The 25503-nt window shown below is 39.1% G+C and overlaps 1 non-coding gene across 1 annotated transcript; it reads right to left on the bottom strand.

The window, feature by feature from the left end:
- Positions 1 to 1229: 1229 nt before the first annotated feature.
- LOC148570620 (small nucleolar RNA R71) lies at positions 1230 to 1337 on the bottom strand. Its single transcript, XR_015908513.1, has one exon. It is a non-coding gene; the product is annotated as a small nucleolar RNA R71 (small nucleolar RNA).
- Between the last annotated feature and the right edge of the window lie 24166 nt (positions 1338 to 25503).

Raw genomic sequence — 25503 nt, 5'->3', positions numbered from 1 at the left:
ATTTCAAGTTTGTTACCTACTTGTTAAGAAAGATTCAAACTTTAAGTTCTAGAATCATATCTTGTGATTTCTTGTGAATCAAGTCATTAATTGTGATTTTAAAAATCAAATCTTTTTTCAAAACTAATTTCAATCATATCTTTTCAAAAATATCATTTTATCCTATCTTTTTCAAAATCATATCTTTTTAAAACATATCTTTTTCAAAAATTTGATTTTAAAAATATCTTTTCTAACTTCTTATCTTCTTATCTTTTCAAAATTGATTTTCAAATTTGTTTCAACTAACTAACTAACTTTTTGTTTGTTTCTCATCTCTTTCAAAACTACCTAACTAACTATCCCTCTCTAATTTTCGAAAATCCCTCCCTCTTTTTCAAAAATTCTTTTTAATTAACTAATTGTTTCAAATTTTAATTTTAATTTATTTCTTCTTTTAATTTTCGAAAATCACTAACCATTTTTCAAAAATAATTTTCGAAAATCCTTCTCTCTCATCTCCTTCTATTTATTTATTCATCTACTAACACTTCATCTCACCCAAATTCGAACCCCCTCTTCCATCTGTGTTCGAATTTTCTCTTCTTCCCTTCTTTACATTACATTCTTTTCTTCTTCTACTCACACAGGGGAACCTCTATACCTGGGTAAAAAGGATCCCTATTATTATTATTTTTCTGTTCCCTCTTTTTCATATGAGCAGGAGCAAGGACAAGAACATTATTGTTGAAGCAGACCCTGATCCTGAAAGGACTTTGAAGAGGAAACTAAGAGAAGCTAAAATACAACAATCCAGAGATAACCTTACAGAAATTTTTGAACAGGAAGAGGAGATGGCAGCCGAAAATAATAATAATGCAAGGAGGATACTTGGTGACTTTACTGCACCTAATTCCAATTTACATGGAAGAAGCATCTCCATCCCTACCATTGGAGCAAACAGTTTTGAGCTGAAACCTCAATTAGTTTCTCTGATGCAACAAAACTGCAAATTTCATGGACTTCCATCTGAAGATCCTTTTCAGTTCTTAACTGAATTCTTGTAGATCTGTGATACTATTAAGACTAATGGAGTAGATCCTAAAGTCTACAGGCTCATGCTTTTCCCATTTGCTGTAAGAGACAGAGCTAGAGTGTGGTTGGACTCTCAACCCAAGGATAGCCTGAACTCTTGGGATACGCTGGTCACGGCTTTCTTAGCCAAGTTCTTTCCTCCTCAAAAGATGAGTAAGCTTAGAGTGGATGTTCAAACCTTCAGACAAAATGAAGGTGAATCCCTCTATGAAGCTTGGGAGAGATACAAGCAACTAACCAAAAAGTGTCCTTCTGACATGCTTTCAGAATGGACCATCCTGGATATATTCTATGATGGTCTGTCTGAATTAGCTAAGATGTCATTGGATACTTCTGCAGGTGGATCCATTCACCTAAAGAAAACGCCTGCAGAAGCTCAAGAACTTATTGACATGGTTGCTAATAACCAGTTCATGTACACTTCTGAGAGGAATCCTGTGAGTAATGGGACGCCTCAGAAGAAGGGAGTTCTTGAAATTGATACTCTGAATGCCATATTGGCTCAGAATAAAATATTGACTCAGCAAGTCAATATGATTTCTCAGAGTCTGAATGGAATGCAAGTTGCATCCAACAGTACTCAAGAGGTATCTTCTGAAGAAGAAGCTTATGATCCTGAAAACCCTGCAATAGCAGAGGTGAATTACATGGGTGAACCATATGGAAACACCTATAATCCCTCATGGAGAAATCACCCAAATCTCTCATGGAAGGATCAACAAAAGCCTCAACAAGGCTTTAATAATGGTGGAAGAAACAGGTTTAGCAATAGCAAGCCTTTTCCATCATCCACTCAGCAACAAATAGAGAACTCTGAACAAAATACCTCTAATTTAGCAAACTTAGTCTCTGATCTATCTAAGGCCACTGTGAGTTTCATGAATGAAACAAGGTCCTCCATTAGAAATTTGGAAGCACAAGTGGGCCAGCTGAGTAAAAGAATCACTGAAACCCCTCCTAGTACTCTCCCAAGCAATACAGAAGAGAATCCAAAAGGAGAGTGCAAGGCCATTGAATTAATTACCATGGCCGAACCTGTAAGGGAGGTTGAGGACGTGAATCCCAGTGAGGAAGACCTCCTGGGACGTCCAGTGATCAATAAGGAGTTCCCCTCTGAGGAACCAAAGGAATCTGAGACTCATCTAGAGACCATAGAGATTCCATTGAACCTCCTTATGCCATTCATGAGCTCTGAAGAGTACTCTTCTTCTGAAGAGAATGAAGATGTTACTGAAGAGCAAGTTGCCAAGCTCCTTGGTGCAATCATGAAGCTGAATGCCAATTTATTTGGTAATGAGACTTGAGGAGATGAACCTCCCCTGTTCACCAATGAACTAAATATATTGGATCAACTGAGATTGCCTCAGAAGAAATAGGATCCTGGAAAGTTCCTAATACCTTGTACCATAGGCACCATGACCTTTGAGAAGGCTCTATGTGACCTTGGGTCAGGAATAAACCTCATGCCACTCTCTGTAATGGAGAAACTGGGAATCTTTGAGGTGCAAGCTGCTAGAATCTCATTAGAGATGGCAGACAATTCCAGAAAATAGGCTTATGGACAAGTAGAGGACATGTTAGTAAAGGTTGAAGGCCTTTACATCCCTGCTGATTTCATAATCCTAGATACTGGGAAGGATGAGGATGAATCCATCATCCTTGGAAGACCCTTCCTAGCCACAGCAAGAGCTGTGATTGATGTTAACAGAGGTGAACTAGTCCTTCAATTGAATGAGGACTCCCTTGAGTTTAAAACTCAAGGACATCCTTCTGTAAACATGGAAAAGAGGCACAGTAAGCTTCTCTCAAAACAGAGTCAACCAGAGACCCCACAGTCAAACTCTAAGTTTGGTGTTGGGAGGCCACAACCAAACTCTAAGTTTGGTGTTGAACTCCCATATCCAAACTCTAAGTTTGGTGTCGGGGAGTCTCAACAATGCTCTGAACATCTGTGAGACTCCATGAGAGCCCACTGTCAAGCTATTGACATTAAAAAAGCGCTTGTTGGGAGGCAACCTAATCTTTATTTAATTATATTTTTGATTAGTTATATGTCTTCATAGATTCATGATCATGTGGAGTCACAAAAACAACTGAAAAAATTGAAGAAAAATAAAAAACAGCATTAAAAACAGCACACCCTGGAGGAGGAGTTCACTGGCGTTCAAACGCCAGTAAGGAGCATCTGGCTGGTGTTCAATGCCAGAACAGAGCATGGAGCTGGCGCTGAACGCCAGAAACAAGCATGAAGCTGGCGTTCAATGCCAGAAATATGCTGCATCTGGGTGTTGAACGCCCAGAACAAGCATCAGTTCGGCGTTTAAATGCCAGAATTGCATGCAAGGGCATTTTACATGCCTAATTGGTGCAGGGATGTAAATCCTTGACACCTCAAGATCTGTGAACCTCACAGGATCATCTCAGGATCTGTGGATCCCACAGGATCCCCATCTTCCCTCCTCATAATCCTAGTTTCTTCCACATCTTCTTCTTCATCTATTCTTTCTTCTCCTGCTCGAGGGCTAACAAACCCCAATTTGACGGTTTGTTTTGTATTGATTTTTGGGGATTTTATCACCTGTTACCCATATTTATTCAAGAAATAGCATGGTTTTGTATATTCTCCTTTAATTGTGCTTGAATGTGAAAACATGCTTTTTAGGACTCAAAATAGCTAAATTTAATTCACCTTGATTCTATTAGATGCCTTGATATGTTTGTTAAGTGATTTAAGGTTTAGGAGGCAAAGATTGGATCAAGGGAATGAAGAAAGAAAGCATGAAAAGTTGGAGAACTCATGAAGAAATGGAAGAACCGGAAAGCTGTCAAGCCGACCTCTTCGCACTTAATCGGCCATAACTTGAGCTACAGAGGTCCAATTGATGCGGTTCCAGTTGGGTTGGAAAGCTAACATCCGGGGCTTCGAAACGATATAAGATTTGCCATAGTTGCATTGCGCATAGGGGCGCGCACGCGCACGGTACGCGGACGCGCCGATCGTGGCACATGACCCACTTAATGCAAACGTGGCCAGCGATTTTAGAAGCCTTGTGGGCCCAATCCAACTCATTTCTGATGCTATTTAAGCCAAGGATTGAAGGGGAATCAACATACTTTTCATACTTTTCATACTTTAGATGTTAGTTATCATTAGTTTAGTAGTGAGAGTTAGTTTCTAGAGAGAGAAGCTCTCACTTCTCTCTAGAATTAGGATTAGGTTTAGTTCAATAATCTTAGATCTATATTTTAATTCATGCTTTCATCTCCTTCTACCTCTCAATTCTTTTTTGCTACATTCATCTTCTTCTATTCTTTTATTGTAATTTCCTTTATGTTGTTCTTATATTTTGATGTAGATCTAGTATTGTTCCTTCTACTTTCTTCCAATTCAATAAGAGGTAATTCATAATAATTGTTCTTCTTTGCTTTTCTATTGTTGATTTCTTGCCTTTGTAGTTGTAGATTCCTTTAATTCTTGCAATTAATAATGTTTACTCCTCTTGCACTTTATGTGTTTGTTGAAATGTCTCTTTTAGTTTTAGTGTAGATTTTATTCCTCTTGGCCTAGGTAGAGTAATTAGTGACACTTGAGTTATCTAATTCCTTTGTTGATTGATAATTGGAGAGATTGCCAATTGGTTTGGAGTGCACTAAAGCTAGTCCTTCCTTGGGAGTTGGCTAGGACTTGTGGCTCAAGTCAATTCATCCACTTGACTTTCCTTTAATTAGTAAGGGTTAACTAAGTGGTAGCAATGAACAATTCTCATCACAATTGAGAAGGATAACTAGGATAGGACTTCTAGTTCTCACACCTTACCAAGAGCCTTTTATAGTTTTTTAGTTTATTTTCATTGCCATTTACTTTTCATGCTTCTTATCCAAAACCCCAAAATAACTCATAACCAATAACAAGACACTTTATTGTAATTCCTAGGGAGAACGACCCGAGGTCCAATACTTCGGTTTATAAATTTTAGGGGTTTGTACTAGTGACAAACAACTTTTTGTATGAAAGGATTATTGCTTGGTTTAGAAACTATACTTTACAACGAGATTTTATTAGTGAATTTCTAAACCGTCAAAAATCCATTCATCAAAATGGCGCCGTTGCCGGGGAATTGCAATGGTGTTATGTTATTGGTTATTGTATATATGTGAATAGTGTGAATATGTGTGCTTTTGTTAGCTCTTGCTAGTTTTAGGATTTAATTTTCTTGCTTCTTATTTGATTTTGTTTTCATTTTCCTCTTGCTATCATGAATTCTCACTTTGGCTATGAGTGTAGTTACAATTATGTTGTAGGTGATGAGGACTATAATGAGAATGTGTATCAAGAATGGGATGACCAAAGGTGGGAGGAGCCATATGCATATGATCAATCCTCATGGCAACAACCTCCACCAATGCACTATGAAGAAGAGCCATTCTATGATGCATACCAATCCAATGGCTATGGTGACTCACCTTGTGATTTTCAAGAACCACCACCATATGCCTATGATCCATACCCTCAACATAACTCCCAACCATACTCACAAGCCCCTTCTTACCAACCATCTTCATATGACCCTAATCCATATCCATTCTACCAACAACCATATGAGCAATATGAACCACATATAGAGCCACCACCATTCCAACATCAATATTTTCAAGAGCCACCTCCTCCACATTATTACCAAGATGAACCACCTCCAATATATGAATACTATTTTCCACCACAACCTCCCATGGAAGAATACTCATATCCATTGATCCAAGAGCCACATGATCCTAATCATATTATCCAAGAGGAACAAGAGTCAAGGGATCATCTCAAGGAAGCATTGGATCAATTTCAAGCAACCATGGAGTGTGTTGTGCAACAAGTGGAAAGAGTGGAAAACATAGAACCACCACAACTCTACCAAGAAGAACCACCTTCCTACTATGAACCCTCCCCCCAATTTAATGAAACCTTCCACCCACCCCAATCTCTAAGGGATGAAACCCTTGGTGTTCTTGTTCAAGGGCAAGAAGAGATGAAAAGGGATGTGCAAAATTTCATGGCCGCCTTGGATGCGGTAACAAATCAATTAGCCTCCCAATGCTTGAACACTCAAGGAACTCCCATGGCTACATGTGGAGAATCAAATGAAGAACATAGCATGAAGGAGAGATTGGTGGAGAACGAGGGAAGTTGCTTTGTATTGGAACAATTGGAGGAAGCTATAATTGTTGAAGAAGAGGAAGAATTGGTTGAAGACTTAGGAGATGCGGAGCTTCCATGGGAACATAGAGTTGAAGAAAACCCTTCCAAGATGATTGAAATTGATGCTAGGGAGGAAAGTGCACACCTTCCAAGGCATATTCCATATGAAGACTTAGATGGGATAGAGCAAGAATTGAGTTCCCATGGCAATGAAGAGCAAGCATCAAGTCCTAGTAGTGGAGAATCCTTTGAACTTGAAGAACCTTCTCCCGGTGCATTTGAAAAGGTTGTGGAGGTAAACTCCTTTCACCCTCCCAATTATAGTTTGATTAAGGGAAAAGGCTTAGATAGTTTAATTATTAATGAACAAAGGATTGAATTAGAGAAATCTTGTGAAGAGGTGGAAGTCCATAGAAATAGAAGAACGGGGGTTGGTTATGCTTTGTCAAGATCTTTGGAAGCATCTTTGCCTAGGTTGTCATCTACCCCTTCACTTGAGTGGGTAAAATTCATTTCTATTAGCTTTATTGTCCCACTTGAGTATGGCTTGCTTGAAACGGATGGTCAACTTAGGATGCTTTGTGGGATGAAGCATAAGCGAAAGATGTTTCGTGGTTGGCATTGCAAATCAATGCTCATTTTGGTTGATACTTCAAGAGTTGAATACAAAGGTGGGAATAGTGCTCCAATAGATGGGTCTAGGAGGATTGTTGGCCACTATATAGAGAATTCACCTTACTCACCACCCAGTTGGACTAATAATGATGATCAACCTCAAGACGGGTATGAAAACAAAGTGTGGGATCCCGGATTACAAGAAGAGGATCAACTTTGGGAGCCCCAAGCTTGTGAAGAACTCCATCAAGACTTGGCTCAATCCATGAAGAATCTTGGGGCACAATGGAGAACCAAGTATTGGTGGGAGTTCCAAGATGAATACAAGCACAAGCCACCTTGATGAGGAGCTCCCCATAAGTCCAACTTAAGGACAATAAACAAAAGTGCTAGGTGGGAGACAAACCACCATGGTAAAATCCTTTCATTTTCTCTTTTGTACATATTGATAGAATTAGTTTAATTTCATGTTTTGTTTAGATAGTTGAGTTTAATTGGTAGTTTAGTATGTTAAATAAGGTTTTAGGGTGTTTTGGTAGATGCTTGGAGGTTTAGAATGCTGAGATTGGTGCAAAAAAACATTAAAAAAAAAAAAAAAGAAAAAAACGGCCATCGGCGCGTTAGCACGCTGTGCGCGTGCGCGCACATTGCACTTCCGCAACTTCTGGTGCAAAAACCAGAGAGTTGTGCGCGCGTTGTGCCAGCATTGTGCTGGGAGCACAAGCTCATCCACGCGTAAGCGCGCTGTGCGCGCGCGCGGATCGTCCTTGCTGCATCCACGCGTGAGCGCGCTGTGCGCGCGCGCGGGGATTTGCACCCTGCTTCTCTCCTTCCTCCTTTTCTCCTTCTTTCCTCTTCTCTTCTTCTTTCTTTCTAATTTTTTTTTCTTTCTTCTTCTTCCTCTCTTAGAAATTTTTTTTCTTTTAATATAAATGAAAAATTTTTTTTCGTTATGAAAAAAAAATATAATAATATAATAATAAATAAATAAATAAATAAATAAATAAATAAATAAAATACTAAAAAAAAAATTATTAAAAATATTTTGAAAAACAGAGCACCATCCACGCGTACGCGCACTACGTGCGTACGCGTGCATCAAGCGTTTTGGACCATCCACGCGAGCGCGCCATGCATGCGTACGCATGGAATGAGAAGTTCCACCATCCATGCATTTTTCCAGAGAGTTGTGCCTGCGCCGCGCCAACATTGTGCCTTTGGCACAAACCTATTTGCGCGCTCGCGCACATGACGCGTACGCGTCACTCTCGAAATAAGCCATCCGCGCGCGCGCGGCATGCGCGCGTACACGCGGATTCCCTTCCTTCACCACATTTCTTTTCTTCTCCTCTTTCTATTTCTTTCCTTCTCCTTTCTCCTACTACCCCTCATCTAACACTTCCAAACACCATCGATAACCATTTATTTTAGTTGGTTGTTAGTTAGTCAGTTAGTTAATTAGTTAGTTAGTTAGTTGATTAGTTAGTTTTAGTTTAGTTTTCATTTTATTTTCTCTCTTTTCATCATAAGTGTTGGAGTATTGACTTTGTTTACTATACATTGCTATATCCCTTATTGCCTAAATGCTATTTTAGCATGAATATTTTTAGATAATCTTTGTTGGATTCTATGATTGAGGTTATATTTTGTTACTTGGTTTTGAGTTCTTCATGCTTACCTTTTGAAAAATACCAAGTGATGAGAATTGTCTTCGGGCTTATAACTCTTTTGAATTGCATGTTGTAGCTAGCCACCATGTGATTTGAACCGTATTCCTTGATTAGACAATCCCTTGATGGATAATGTTGAGCATTTACCTTAATGCATTGTATTTCATGATTATATCCATCCATATGTTTGACTTGAATGCTTTCATGCTTCTCTAATGCTTGTCTTACCTTACAAGCTTACTTAAGCATCTCAAGCACACTAGGATAAGTGAAGTGCATGCTTCTTTTGTGACATAGCTTTTATGCTAATGTGTATTCTAAACCGCGCAATTTAGAATTCACACACCTAATATTTCTTAATGTCACACTAATTCACTCACCTCATTCTAGTGATTTACCTCATTCCAACAATGTATGCTTCCTTGCTTTTATATCTTCTCATCTTATGGTGTTATATTTTTGTTTTTCATAACGAATGCACCACAAGCAACCATGGAAGCGGAAGAAAGAACACATAGCAATCCGGAGAGTCGCCGTACCCCCTTGCTCATCTTTGAGTGCACCGAGGACGGTGCAAACTTTTAAGTGTGGGGAGGTCGTCCGACCGGTTGGCGATTTTGGGTGACAAATTTCTAATCCCAACACTTTTGCATTTCATTTTAGGATTTTAGGATTTTTACTTGCATTTTCTTATTTTTGCATATGTATACACAATAAGCTTAGTCAAAATAATGAAATTTTTCAAGGATTTCTATCTATAGGGCACCTCAATTGATTTGAGTGAAAATTCTTCATAGAACTTGCTTGAATTATATATATTATGGATCATGTTTTGAGCTAAGAACACAAGCTTGTGAGACTTGAGCCTAATGATGTGGTTACATCTTATAATCACTTATTTTTCCTTCTTGTGTGCATTATTCTCTTTCTACGATTGTAATCTTTGATTTGTTTGATTCTTTATGTCCATTATTTTGTGTATTCATGCATTTATGTGATTGAGGCCATCATTTCATTTAGCTCACTTACCCAAATAGCCTACCTTTTATCTTCCATTGTTAGCCAAATTTGAGCCTACGATTAACCCACTTGTTCTTAATTTAGCACATTACAAGCCTTAAAGCGGAAAACAATAAAAGTCCTTATTTGGATCTTTGATTAGCTTAGGCTAGAGTGTGTGTATCATTCAAATGTGGGAACCTTGGGACATTGGGTGAATAAAAGGGTAGTTTTGTATTATTATTGTAAATATTGGGAATTGGGTACATACTCATGTATTGATCAAATGTAAAACCTTATGCATTGAGGTTCTTGTATATAAAAAGAAAAAAAATGAGAAAAACAAAAGAACAAAAGAAAAAGAAAAACAATATGGAAAAGAAAAGAAAAAAATAGAAAAAAAAGAAAGAAAAGAAAAAAAAAAGAAGAAAAATAATAAAAAGGGGGGCAAAATGCCCCAAAGTGAAGCTCAATAAGATCAATGCATAAGTGTTGTGAAATGAAAAGGGATGCATGAGTATGTGAAAAAGTGAGTAGAATGGGTAGTTAGAGTAGAATTTAATTGTATAGGTTATTATATGGGTTAAGTGGAAAGTTTAAGCTTATCAAAGATTCAAATTCCAAGCTCACTTAACCAAATATGCATCCTACCTTGACCCTAACCCCATTACAACCTATGAAAAGACCTCATGATATATGTATGCATGCATGAAATATTTGTTGATTGTTAGAAGAAAAACAAATCTTATAAAGCATGATTAGGAGAGAATTGAGAGAATCAACCCGAAACACTTGAGTGAATAGAGTGCAAACACTACCGGTGAGGGTTTGATGCTCAATTACATGTTTTCACCTATGATCATCATTCTTCATGCAAGTTTGTAAAAATATTTAATAACTCAATTCAATTGTGGATTAGACTTGCTAGTCCTTAGCCCTTGTGCATATATGTTTCTTGGGAATTGATTTATTTTGACCAAGCACTTGCATTCATTTAGATAGTTGCATATAGGTAGATTGCATTTAGTTAGTTTCCATTGAATAAATGCCATACCCTTACTTCATTCTTGGTTTAAGCATGAGGACATGCTTGGTTTAAGTGTGGGGAGGTTGACAAACCCCAATTTGACGGTTTGTTTTATATTGATTTTTGGGGATTTTATCACCTTTTAGCCATATTTATTCAAGAAATAGCATGGTTTTGTATATTCTCCTTTAATTGTGCTTGAATGTGAAAACATGCTTTTTAGGACTCAAAATAGCTAAATTTAATTCACCTTGATTCTATTAGATGCCTTGATATGTTTGTTAAGTGATTTAAGGTTTAGGAGGCAAAGATTGGATCAAGGGAATGAAGAAAGAAAGCATGAAAAGTTGGAGAACTCATGAAGAAATGGAAGAACCGGAAAGCTGTCAAGCCGACCTCTTCGCACTTAATCGGCCATAACTTGAGCTACAGAGGTCCAATTGATGCGGTTCCAGTTGGGTTGGAAAGCTAACATCCGGGGCTTCGAAACGATATAAGATTTGCCATAGTTGCATCGCGCATAGGGGTGCGCACGCGCACGGTACGCGGACGCGCCGATCGTGGCACATGACCCACTTAATGCAAACGTGGCCAGCGATTTTAGAAGCCTTGTGGGCCCAATCCAACTCATTTCTGATGCTATTTAAGCCAAGGATTGAAGGGAAATCAACATACTTTTCATACTTTTCATACTTTAGATGTTAGTTATCATTAGTTTAGTTTTAGCTTAGTTTAGTAGTGAGAGTTAGTTTCTAGAGAGAGAAGCTCTCACTTCTCTCTAGAATTAGGATTAGGTTTAGTTCAATAATCTTAGATCTATATTTTAATTCATGCTTTCATCTCCTTCTACCTCTCAATTCTTTGTTGCTACATTCATCTTCTTCTATTCTTTTATTGTAATTTCCTTTATGTTGTTCTTATATTTTGTTGTAGATCTAGTATTGTTCCTTCTACTTTCTTCCAATTCAATAAGAGGTAATTCATAATAATTGTTCTTCTTTGCTTTTCTATTGTTGATTTCTTGCCTTTGTAGTTGTAGATTCCTTTAATTCTTGCAATTAATAATGTTTACTCCTCTTGCACTTTATGTGTTTGTTGAAATGTCTCTTTTAGTTTTAGTGTAGATTTTATTCCTCTTGGCCTAGGTAGAGTAATTAGTGACACTTGAGTTATCTAATTCCTTTGTTGATTGATAATTGGAGAGATTGCCAATTGGTTTGGAGTGCACTAAAGCTAGTCCTTCCTTGGGAGTTGGCTAGGACTTGTGGCTCAAGTCAATTCATCCACTTGACTTTCCTTTAATTAGTAAGGGTTAACTAAGTGGTAGCAATGAACAATTCTCATCACAATTGAGAAGGATAACTAGGATAGGACTTCTAGTTCTCACACCTTACCAAGAGCCTTTTATAGTTTTTTTAGTTTATTTTCATTGCCATTTACTTTTCATGCTTCTTATCCAAAACCCCAAAATAACTCATAACCAATAACAAGACACTTTATTGTAATTCCTAGGGAGAAAGACCCGAGGTCCAATACTTCGGTTTATAAATTTTAGGGGTTTGTACTAGTGACAAATAACTTTTTGTATGAAAGGATTATTGCTTGGTTTAGAAACTATACTTTACAACGAGATTTTATTAGTGAATTTCTAAACCGTCAAAAATCCATTCATCAAGGGCGAGCAACATTCTAAGTTTGGTGTGGTAAAATCATTGCTTATTTTGCTTTTCCATAACCATTGATGGCACCTAAGGCCAGAGAAACCTCAAAAAAAAAAAAAAGAGAGAGAGAAGAGAAAAGGAAAGACAAAAGCTTCCACCTCCAAGTCATGGGAGATGGAGAGATTCATGTAAAGGATCTATAGCTCAGTGATAGAATATTTGACTGCAAATTAAGAGATCCCTGAGAGACCTTAGGGGATACATTTTTCCCACACAATTATTGGGAGCAACTAAGGATAGGAGCACCAAAATCACTAGGGATCAAGCAACAGAGACAAGGAAGAAACATAGAAGAGCTCAAGGACATCATTGGTTCCTCAAGAAGAAAATGCCACCATCACTAAGGTGGACTCATTCCTTGTTCTTAAATTTTCTGTTTTTCGTTTTCTTATGTTAAATGCTTATCTATGTTAGTGTCTTATTACATGATCATTAGTATTTAGTAACTTTGTCTTAAAGTTATGAATGTCCTATGAATCCATCACCTCTCTTAAATGAAAAATGTTTTAATTCAAAAGAACAAGAAGTACATGAGTTTCGAATTTATCCTTGAACTTAGTTCAATTATATTGATGTGGTGACAATGCTTCTTGTTTTCTGAATGAATGCCTGAACAGTGCATATGTCTTTTGAAGTTGTTGTTCATGAATGTTAAATATGTTGGCTCTTGAAAGAATGATGACAAGGAGACATGTTATTTGATAATTTGAAAAATCATAAAAATGATTCTTGAAGCAAGAAAAAGCAGTGAATACAAAGCTTGCAGAAAAAAATAGAAAAAAATAGCGAAAAAAAAAAGAGAAAAAGCAAGCAAAAAAAGCCAAAAGCTCTTAAAACCAAGAGGCAAGAGCAAAAAGCCAATAACCCTTAAAACCAAAAGGCAAGGGTAAATAAAAAGGATCCCAAGGCTTTGAGCATCAGTGGATAGGAGGGCCTAAAGGAATAAAATCCTAGCCTAAGCGACTAAACCAAGCTGTCCCTAACCATGTGCTTGTGGCGTGAAGGTGTCAAGTGAAAACTTGAGACTGAGCGGTTAAAGTCAAGGTCCAAAGCAAAAGAAGAGTGTGCTTAAGAACCCTGGACACCTCTAATTGGGGACTTTAGCAAAGCTGAGTCACAATCTGAAAAGGTTCACCCAATTATGTGTCTGTGGCATTTATGTATCCGGTGGTAATACTGGAAAACAAAGTGCTTAGGGCCACAGCCAAGACTCATAAAGTAACTGTGTTCAAGAATCAACATACTGAACTAGGAGAATCAATAACACTATCTGAACTCTGAGTTCCTATAGATGCCAATCATTCTGAACCTCAATGGATAAAGTGAGATGCCAAAACTATTCAAGAGGCAAAAAGCTACAAGTCCCGCTCATCTGATTGGAGCTATGTTTCATTGATATTTTGGAATTTATAGTATATTCTCTTCTTTTTATCCTATTTGATTTTCAGTTGCTTGGGGATAAGCAACAATTTAAGTTTGGTGTTGTGATGAGCGGATAATTTATACGCTTTTTGGCATTGTTTTTAGTATGTTTTTAGTAGGATCTAGTTACTTTTAGGGATGTTTTTATTAGTTTTTATGTTAAATTCATATTTCTGGACTTTACTATGATTTTGTGTGTTTTTCTGTGATTTCATGTATTTTTTGGCTGAAATTGAGGGACTTGAGCAAAAATCAGATTCAGAGGTAGAAGAAGGACTGCTGATGCTGTTGGATTCTGACCTCCCTGCACTCAAAGTGGATTTTCTGGAGCTACAGAACTCAAAATGGCACGCTTCTAATTGCGTTGGAAGGTAGACATCCAGAGCTTTCCAGCAATATATAATAGTCCATACTTTGGACGAGTTTAAATGACGCAAAAGGGCGTTGAACGCCAGTCCTACGCTGCAGTCTGGAGTTAAACGCTAGAAACACGTCACAAACCAGAGTTGAACGCCAGAAGCACGTTACAAACTGGCGTTCAACTCCAAGAATGACCTCTCCACGTGTAAACTTCAAGCTCAGCCCAAGCACACACCAAGTGGGCCCCGGAAGTGGATTTATGCATCAATTACTTACTTCTGTAAACCCTAGTAACTAGTTTAGTATAAATAGGACTTTTTACTATTGTATTAGACATCTTGGGACGTCTAGTTCTTAGATCATGGGGTCTGGCCATTCGGCCATGCCTCAACCTTTCACTTATATATTTTTCAACGGTAGACTTTCTGCACTCCATAGATTAAGGTGTGGAGCTCTGCTGTTCCTCATGAATTAATGCAAAGTACTACTGTTTTATATTCAATTCAACTTATTCCGCTTCTAAGATATCCATTCACGCCCAAGAACATGATGAATGTGATGATTATGTGACGCTCATCATCATTCTCACTCATGAACGCTTGCCTGACAAACACTTCCGTTCTACATGCAAACAAGCTAGAATGAGTATCTCTTAGATATCTAATACAGGGGACCGAGTCCGAGTTATTAGTATCTTCGTGGTATAAGTTAGAACCCATGGATGGCCATTCTTGAGATCTAGAAAGTCTAAATCTTGTCTGTGGTATTCCGAGTAGGATCTGGGAAGGGATGGCTGTGACGAACTTTAAACTCGCGAGTGCTGGGCGTAGTGACAGACCCAAAAGGAGGGTGAATCCTATTCCAATATGATCGAGAACCTCCAGATGATTAGCCGTGCCGTGACAGAGCATTTGGACCATTTTCACAGAGAGGATGGGATGTAGCCATTGACAACGGTGATGCCCTTACAAAAAGCTTGCCATGGAAAGGAGTAGGACTGATTGGATGAAGACAGCAGGAAAGCAGAAGTTCAGAAGAACGAAAGTATCTCTATACGCTTATCTGAAATTCCCACCAATGAATTACATAAGTGTTTCTATCTTTATTTTCTATTTATTTATTATTTATTTTCGAAAACTCCATAACCATTTGATATCCGCCTGACTGAGATTAACAAGATGACCATAGCTTGCTTCATACCAACAATCTCCGTGGGATCGACCCTTACTCACGTAAGGTTTATTACTTGGATGACCCAGTGCACTTGCTGGTTAGTTGTGCGAAGTTGTGAAGTTATGTTTGGACCATGGTATTGTGCACCACTTGTTGGCGCCATTGCCAGGGAGAGAACGAACAACAAATTTTACAACCTCTGAGATCAGAATTTCGCATACCACGGGTCAAATTTGAAAAAGTGAAACTTACCTATTAAGTACTCATAATCAGTGTGCTTTTGAAGAATCTCGTCCATAGAAGTTAGACTTAAACTAGGATTAGGTATGACTCTATGACGAACGAGATTCTTGTCAGTAAAGAATGTCATAAAAACAGTCGCATTGCAGATATATTCTCTAAACCAACAGAAATCCCTTTTGTGCAAACGTTTTCGTTGTCACAAGTAACAAACCCCTTAAAAATTGATAACCGAAGTATTCAAACCTCGGGTCGTCTTCTCAAGGAACTGCAGGAAAGTATGTTCTTATTATTGGTTATGGAGATTGTAGAATTGGGGGTTTTAAGAATGAGGGACAAATATGACAATTGATTTAAATATCAATTAAAATAAATAAACAAATACTGTAAAGCAAGCTTTTGGCAAGGTATGAGAAATTGGAAGTCCAGGCTTAGTTATTCTTATCAACAACAATGAAAGTCGAATCTTAATTCCACTTAGTTAACCTTTACTAAAGCAAGGGAAGGTCAAGGGACACATTGGGTTGATCTTCGAATCCTATTTATTTCCTAAGAAAAGATTGGGATTATTGAAGTTCAATTCAATTGGCAAGATAACAATTATCAATTATGCTGTTGAATTGGATAACTCCTGAGTTACTGATTTCTTAACCAAAACCAAAAGGAGAAAAGTAAATCTACTGGAATAAAGATGTCTTCAGTGTAAAAGCAATAATAGCATAAATGAGAGAAAGCAATATTAAACTGGAATACCTCAAATAACATTAATTCAAATAATCTGGAACATAGAAGAATTCATAAATCAAATTGCAAAAGTAAATAATCAACTAAAGTAAAGGAACATTAAACCTGGATCGAGAGTTACTCCTAAAACTAAGAGAAGTCCTAAATCCTAATCCTAAAAGAGAGAGAGAGAGAACCTCTCTCCAAGCTAATCTAAATCATGGAAAGTAACTAAATTGGCGAGCTCCCTCTGAATGGATGCATTCCCTCACTTCATAACCTCTGGTCTATGCCTTCTGGACTTGGATTTGGGCCAAAAAGAGCTTCAGAAATCACTGGAAGCGTTTTCTGCAATTTTCGGTGCGTGGCCTCTGTCACGCGTCCGCGTGGGTCACGCGGTCGCGTGTTCGGAGCTTTTCCTTGCCACGCGGTCGCGTCAGTCATGCGATCGCGTCATGTGCGTTCTGCTTAAGGCGCGCGGTCGCGTCAGTCATGCGGCCGCGTCGCTGCTTCTTCGCGTCACCCACGCGATCGCGTCGTCCATGCGATCGCGTGGATGCCAGTTTCTTCAAGGACTCCGTTTTGTGCTTTCCTTCCATTTTTGTATGTTTCCTTTCCATCCTTTGAATCATTCTTGCCTTAGAAGATCTGAAACTACTCAACACACTAATCACGGCATCGAATGGAATTAAAGGTGATTAAAATAATTAATTTAAAAGCATAGGAAACATGTTTTTCACATACATCACATAATAAGGGAGGGAAAGTAAAACCATGCAATTAACATGAATAAGTGAGTGAAGGATTGAATAAATCACTCAAACTAAGCACAAAATATATCATGAAATATGGATTTATCAACCTCCCCACACTTAAACAACAGCATGTCCTCATGCTAAATCCAAGGTGATAAGTAAGGTTAAAGTGATGGAATGTCATGCAATGCAATCTAATCTAAATGCAACTACCTAAATGAATGATTTATCGTGCAATTCTAATTTATTCACTCATATATAAAGCTTACAGGTAGTCAAATTAATTCACATTCTCAAGGAGTCATATATGTATATAGCCAAGCCTTAGATAATCAATAAGCACTTTTACAATTGAGACGGGAGAAAAAGCATTTTATGAACTTGCAAGACAATTAGATAATTCAAACAGAGATAAATGTTAATGAGCTATTGAATCCTCACTAGATTTGTGTTTACTCTCTAGTCACTCAGTGTTTATTGGGTTAATCACTCTATTCCTCTTTTTATTCTTCCTTTCTATAACTTTGTTCTTCATCTAACCAATCAACAATTATAGAATACAGTCATACCAAAAATCATGAGGTCTTTAATTAAGGTTGTAATGGGGCCAAGGTAAAGGTAAGGATATATGTATAAGGCTAAGTGAGCTAATAAGTGAATCCTTAATTAGACTAAGATCTCACCTAACATACATACTTAGTAAAACAAAACTTCTTTACCTATTTTCCCATATTTTTCCCACTTTTGGATGTTACATGCTCATGTTTCAACTTTTATTCTTATTCCATGTGCATTGCTTTTATTTTTGCATTTGGGGAATTCTTTTGTATCCCTTTTATTAAATACTGAAAAATTTTTTTAATGCACATGATAATTTAATCACTTTGATTTTTTCATGAGCATGCTTCCCAAAATTTCTTATTTTGAGTTATTTTTATTCTTTTCAATTTTTCTACCTCTTGTTTTTATCATCCATGTTCCCAATAGGTTTTCGATATTTTAAACTATTCATAATTTTCTATCTTAAGCTAACCAAGGATTCAACTTGGGATTTTATTTTGTTTTTCTGCTTAAGGCTAGTAGTGTGGCTAATAGAATAAAAAGGGAATTTAAAGGCTCAAGGGGGCTAACAAGGGTGATGTAAAAAGTAGGTTATTTTGGGATAAGTGAGCTAAATTCAAATAATGGCCTCAATCATTCTTTTGGTATGTATCTATATTCTATATTCTATATTCTATAATTGGACATATAGATTAAAACAAAGTAAAGAACATCAGAATATAAAAGAAGGGCGGAACACACAGGAATAAAAATTATGGTTTAAATGTAACCATACAATTAAGCTCAAAAACTCACAGGCTATGTGTTCTCTAGATCAAAAATCATTTATCACTTATGTATGTCATGCAGGTTTAGTTAAAAATTCTCATTATTCTCAATGTAAAAATTATATTGAATGGCTTTAAAGTTCTAGTGTTTCTCCTTGATGAAGTGTTGTTAACTTAACTACATGATGTAATGCTATATATACAAGGTTTATGGATTTAAATCTGTTATGTTCAAGTTCCTAGCTTACTTCCTTTTTTATATTTTCAATTTAAACTAACGCTATCTTATGATAAAAAGGGTAAACTATACTAATTAATCCACTAATAAGTTAGAATTGCAAACTAAACTAAATAACTAAGATATGAACTAAAGTGCAAGATGCAAAAATAGAGTAAAAATATATAAAAGCAATGTATAAGTACTCAGAAATAAAAATAAAAATAAAGAGAAAAATACAGAAAAATATCCAAAATGAAGCATTGTCCCTGATGCTCACTCACGCAGGGTGTGAAGGGGTGTCATCACTGGAAGGGATGGTAGCTGGTGTCTCTGTGGTGGCTGGCTGGGGGTCTGGCTGCTGTATAGGAGGGGCTGTCTAAATGGGGATCTCAGGATCTACAGCCTGGATCTGATGGGGTGCTGCCTGCTGGGTGTCAGCCTGCTCCGCCTCTCCCTGGGGATGTGTCTCTGCCTCGGCCGCATCCGCCTCCTCCTCAGATGCCTTAGAAGGTGTGTCAGGCTTGGAGGGGATATCGCCGGATCGTATCATCAGCTTCAGGTGCTCGTAGCGTCGCTTGTTGCGACGCTCCATCTGGTCAAGTCGTCGAAACAAGCGGTGCACCAGATGATAGACAGGCTTCGTGGAAGGTGGAGGTGCAGTGGTGGTGGCAGGGGTCGATGGTGCAGCAGTGGAGGAAGAAGGACCAGCAGATGGTGTAGCCGTATCATCAGCAGTGGCAATCAAGAATGGGGGTCTGTAGCCCAAGGCCAGGAAGTTCCTGCTGTGCGGGATAAGCTTCTTGCACTCTGCAGTAGGTGGCCTCTCATCAGCATCCTCCCATGGCACGTCAGCTCGACGGCCCAACTGTGTAACCAGATAGGGAAAGGGGAGAGTGCCGCGGACATGGACTCTGGCCATGTAGTGCCGGATAAAGCGTGGCAGGTACAGGTCCTTGCCCTCCATCACACACCAAAGGAGGGTGATCATAGCGGCTGGTATCTCAGTCTCGTGAGTACTCGGCATAATGTAGTTGCTGAATATCTGATGCCATAGCCGAGCCTCATCGTTCAGGTAAATCCGCTTGATCCCTTTCGGCATGGTGGTGTTTTGACCCATGATCCAAGGAACTAACGGGTCAAGGGCAATCCGGGCCTTGACTGCATCCCTGTCAAATCGCATATAGCGCATATCCTCCTCATCTTTCTGATAGCCATCTGTCTGATCAGTCTTAGGCAGAAGCTTCAGAACCTCCTCTATTGCCTCCTCAGTAACCAGAATTTGCTTCCCTCTGAGGTTCACTGCATCTAGGGAAGTTTTGAAGTAGTTGTAGTAGAATTCCCTAACCCAAGATGCATTAACCTCAGTCAGAGGTCTCTCCAGAAAGAACCAGCCTCTTTGTTTGATCTGATCAGAGGTATATAGCTGGAGTTCTTCTGGAATATTCAAAGTCTGCTCCAGGTATAGGTTCCTGGAGTTTGCAAACACCAGATACTTCAGCTCACAGTATTGGTTTGCAAACTTTACTGGGTCAGTGGCGGGGAGTAGCTGGTCGGCCTTCTCCTGTGGGGTAAAGGCTTTCTCTCACAAGGAGGCGTCATGCATGAGGTCGATGATAGACACAGAGGCTTCGCCTCGTTTCCTTTTTCCAGTAGTGGCCTTGTCTTTGCCCCGTCTCTGGGAATCTGACATCCTAAAAACAGAAAACCAGGATATAATAAAAATAGGAAAGCAAATAGGCAAAAAGTCAAAGAAAACACAAAGTGATAGAGGAGCAATAGGAGAATGAATATGAGTTAAGTAGAATGTGCACTTAGTATTGTATATCAGTGAAAAGTTTAAAAAGAAGAAATCACAATCCAAAATGTAATTGAATGCAAGTTAAATAGAAAAAATTAATATCATGCCTGGGTTAGAATGTTAAAAGAAAGTGAAAGAAAAGCAAGAAAAGAAGTTTTGAAAAGGTTAGGTTGGTTAGAGTTAAAATTAGTGAGTTAGTGAAAAATGGGTTAAAGTAAGAGGCATAATGAAAATAGACCAAGTAACAAGTAATCACAGGTAGAAGCTATAGGTAACTCATATTCAAGCAAGTAAAACAGTTTGATGATGATTCAAATAGAGATAAAGAAAGCAAAAATAGGAATCAAACATCAAAATTGCAGTTTAAGAACCAGGAGAGCAAAGAAAATAAGAATGCATGCCTAAGCATTCATGAATTGGTTTGGTGAAATTATAGGAAAGCATAGTTGAAAATGCCAAAACCAAGACATGAACAGAAATATTTCACAGAAATTTGGGCAGCATTCCGGCTAAAATAGGACTTTCCCAGAAAATAAACAGCAAACAAGCAGTTCATATGAATCCAAATTAAAGCTTGCAATTACATATACGAAATATAAACATGAAAGTTCAATGTAAAGAGCAGCAAATACAGGAAAGTACAGCATATGAACAAGATCACAGCAGCAACAGATTTGTAAATTTGATAAAACAGAAACAAGAACAGTGCAAATAAACAGACCTAAATCTACTAACCACATCCTAGGCTACATAACAACCTAAAATCCACTACAACATGCATATCTAACTATTCTAACATGAACAAAAATGGAAAAATAAGAATAAACTACGAACGGATAAAAGAGATTGCGTGTTGCGGAACCTGGAAGGCGAAAGAAGGAGGTTGGGGTATAGAGGTGGCTGGGGTGGTGGCGGTGACTCTGGCGCGGCGGCTGGCGGCGGTGGGCGCGGCAGTTGCTGCTGCTAGGGGGTAGGGGCTTTGGTTAGGGTAATGGGGGAAATAGGGGAGAGGGTTGGGGATTGTGGGTGGTGGTGGAAGCAGCGGGTACGGATGGCGGCGGTGGGTGGTGGTTCGCGGAGGGCAGTGGTGGAGAGGGGGGAAGGAGGAAGAAAGAAGAAGAAAGAAGGGGAGGGAAGAAGGGGGGTAGGTGGCGGCAGCGTCTAGGTGGCAGCGGTGTCTGGGTGGTGGTGGTTGAGGGTTGGGGGAAAAGAGAGGGAGAAGAAGAATTGGAGGGGGGGGGCGTCGCGACTGATGGGGTTTCGCGTGACTGGGGGTTATATTTTTGAATCCACGCGGCCGCGTGGGGCACGCGGTCGCGTGGTTGGAGCGAAAAAGGTGGTTGACGCGATCGCGTGGGTGACGCGATCGCGCAGAAGGCAGAAAGAGTAAATGACGCGATCACGTGGGGCACGCGATCGCATGGAGGGGGTAAAAGAAGGGATGACGCGATTGCATGGGGCATGCGATCGCGTCGCTGGAAATTGTGCTAAACGCACGAATCCAGCGTCGTTCCAGCGCAACTCTCTGTCTCCTATTGGGAATTGTGCAATCCATGCGACGCGATCGCGTCGCTCACGCAGTCGCGTGGGATTGGTTATGTGCATGTGACGCGATCGCATGGGGCATGCGATCACGTAGGCCATCTTGTGCTAGACGCACAACGGCCGCACGATTCCAGCCTAACTTTCTGGACGTTGGATGTTGACGCTGATCTCTAGGTCACGCGGTCGCGTGGATGACGCGGTCGCGTGGGAAGTGTAGTTTTCCATTTGACTTGATCGCATGAGTGATGCGGTCGCATCGCGCACCCTCTTTTTTTTTTTATATATGCAGAATGCGGAATGCAATATGCAGAATGCAGTGCTTGATGTGAATGCTGTGCATGATTCTAGGTTCAGTAAAATAAAATAAAATTAAAAAATAAACAAAACTAAATAAAATTAAAATTGCAAAAGGAACGATCATACCACGGTGGGTTGTCTCCCACCTAGCACTTTTAGTTAAAGTCCTTAAGTTGGACATTTGAAGAGCTTCCTGTTATGGTGGCTTGTGTTTAAATTCATCCAGAAATCTCCACCAATGCTTGGAATGCCAATAGCCTCCGGGGTCCCAAACTAGGCATGTAAAGCTTCTGAGCAGCTTCAAACAGATTTTCAGGCTTCCGGGGTGATGAATGTCAGAATAGATTCCAGGATCCCAAGCCTTGGATCTAAATTCGCCTCCGTCTTGATCTATATTTTTTCATTCGGGCGATTTAGAAAGTAGATTCTCACCATAGTGACCAAACGTTTTTCGAGATCCATTCAATTGAGCTTGATACCAATCCGTGCACTTCAAGTTGAAGCGTGGAACCTTATTGAACCTTGTACACCAGCTCTGAGCACGAGCCATTTCCCTCTTACTCTTAAAGCCGCAGAGAGCTCTAAGCTGGCCATCTGTTTCAAGTAAACCATATTCAAGTGAATAAGTAAAGTTAAAGGTTAAGGATTGTACCCACTTGAAGCTTGTATTAGGCGGTAATGGCCTTGGGGAAGGTGTTTCTGGTGGTTCTGTAAGTTCTACTCCCTTGTGCTCTTCTGTGAATTCCTCCACTTCCTCGCAAGATTCTTCAAATGCATCTGTATCCTGGTCAAAGTCCTCTATGTCTTCCTCATCACTCGAGTCATAGATGGGAGGCTGAGAGAAATCTACCTCTGCATCATCTTCGTATTCATTTGGGGAAGATTCTTCGATCTCAGAGAATTCACTTACGGATGCAAGTTCATTACTAAGAGAGCTAGACTCGTGATTATCATCATCAAGGAAATTTGTGTCCTGGGTTATTCCATCTAGTTCTTCATAAACGACTTGCCTTGGGGATTGTACAATATCCTCCTTAGCATTAACTGTAACGTCCTTGACGGAGTTCTCCTCAACTCTGGATTCCCATGGAGGTTCAGTGTCTCCTAGATCTTCAACCAATTCTTCTTCTTGTACAATGACAGCTTCTTCTACTTGTTCGAGTACGAATTCATGCTCTGTCTTGTCCACTGGAGTTTATAATATCTCCTTCATGCTACGCTCTTCACTAGATTGTCCACATGGGGCTGTGGTTGGTCCTTGAATGTTCGCGCGTCTAGAAACTAATTGAATTACTGCTTGCTCCAGTTGTTGAATAGTTGCTTGAAGTTTATTTACTGTTGCCTTGAGGCGAACCTCTGATTCTCGGGGTGATGGATTTGGACATGAGACATAGGGAAGTGGTGGTGCTTGGGAGTGATTGGGTTGGAACTGGGGTGGAAAAGGATCATACGGTGGCGAATGGTGAAGAGAAGCTTGTGAGTATGGTGGTTCGAGGTTATGTTGAGAGGATGGTCTATAGGCACGGGGTGGGGCTTGTTGGTAGTTACAATATTGTCCACCATATCTATCAGCTGGGTATGCATTGTAGAATGGTCGTTGTCCATGATATCTGGGAGGGTGTTGTTGCCTAAAGGGTTGATTAGATCCTCTTGGCTCCATCCATCCTTGATTGGTCTGACCTTGGTGCATATTCCTGCTGTAACTTCTATTTCCTTCAACAAAGTTAGAACCAAACTCAAAGCGAGAGGGGTGAGAGTTCATAGTAGCAACTAAAAATAAAAAGGAAAAACAAAAATAAATAAACAAGCAAAAGAAAAATATTTACAATAACCAATAATAAGGCACACATTAGCAGTTCCCCGGCAACGGCGCCATTTTTGACGAACGAGATTCTTGTCAGTAAAGAATGTCATAAAAACAGTCGCATTGTAGATATAGTCTCTAAACCGACAGAAATCCCTTTCGTGCAAACGTTTTGGTTGTCACAAGTAACAAACCCCTTAAAAATTGATAACTGAAGTATTCAAACCTCGGGTCGTCTTCTCAAGGAACTGCAGGAAAGTATGTTCTTATTATTGGTTATGGAGATTGTAGAATTGGGGGTTTTAAGAATGAGGGACAAATATGACAATTGATTTAAATAGCAATTAAAATAAATAAACAAATACTGTAAAGCAAGCTTTTGGCAAGGTATGAGAAATTGGAAGTCCAGGCTTAGTTATTCTTATCAACAACAATGAAAGTCGAATCTTAATTCCACTTAGTCAACCTTTACTAAAGCAAGGGAAGGTCAAGGGACAAATTGGGTTGATCTTCGAATCCTATTTATTTCCTAAGAAAAGATTGGGATTATTGAAGTTCAATTCAATTGGCAAGATAACAATTATCAATTATGCTGTTGAATTGGATAACTCCTGAGTTACTGATTTCTTAACTAGAACCAAAAGGGGAAAAGTAAATCTACTGGAATAAAGATGTCTTTAGAGTAAAAGCAATAATAGCATAAATGAGAGAAAGCAATATTAAACTGGAATACCTCAAATAACATTAATTCAAATAATCTGGAACATAGAAGAATTCATAAATCAAATTGCAAAAGTAAATAATCAACTAAAGTAAAGGAACATTAAACCTGGATCGAGAGTTACTCCTAAAACTAAGAGAAGTCCTAAATCCTAATCCTAAAAGAGAGAGAGAGAACCTCTCTCCAAGTTAATCTAAATCATGGAAAGTAACTAAATTGGCGAGCTCCCTCTGAATGGATGCATTCCCTCACTTCATAACATCTGGTCTATGCCTTCTGGACTTGGATTTGGGCCAAAAAGGGCTTCAGAAATCGTTGGGAGCATTTTCTGCAATTTCTGGTGCGTGGCCTCTGTCACGCGTCTGTGTGGGTCACGCGGTCGCGTCGTTCGGAGCTTTTCCTTGCCATGCAGTCGCGTCAGTCATGCGACTGCGTCATGTGCGTTCTGCTTAAGGCGCGCGGTCGCGTCAGTCATGCGGCCGCGTCGCTGCTTCTTCGCGTCACCCACGCGATCACGTCGTCCATGCGATCGCGTGGATGCCAATTTCTTCAAGGACTCCGTTTTGTGCTTTCCTTTCATTTTTGTATGTTTCCTTTCCATCCTTTGAATCATTCCTGCCTTAGAAGATCTGAAACTACTCAACACACTAATCACGGCATCGAATGGAATTAAAGGTGATTAAAATAATTAATTTAAAAGCATAGAAAACATGTTTTTCACATACATCACATAATAAGGGAGGGAAAGTAAAACCAAGCAATTAACATGAATAATGAGTGAAGGATTGAATAAATCACTCAAACTAAGCACAAAATATAT

The sequence above is a fragment of the Arachis ipaensis genome, chromosome B3, assembly GCF_059453495.1.
Source record: "Arachis ipaensis isolate K30076 ecotype BB chromosome B3, ASM5945349v1, whole genome shotgun sequence".
Classification (NCBI taxonomy): domain Eukaryota; kingdom Viridiplantae; phylum Streptophyta; class Magnoliopsida; order Fabales; family Fabaceae; genus Arachis; species Arachis ipaensis.
Note: the sequence above shows the minus strand (reverse complement) of the source record. Positions and strands in the feature narration are given on the sequence as shown.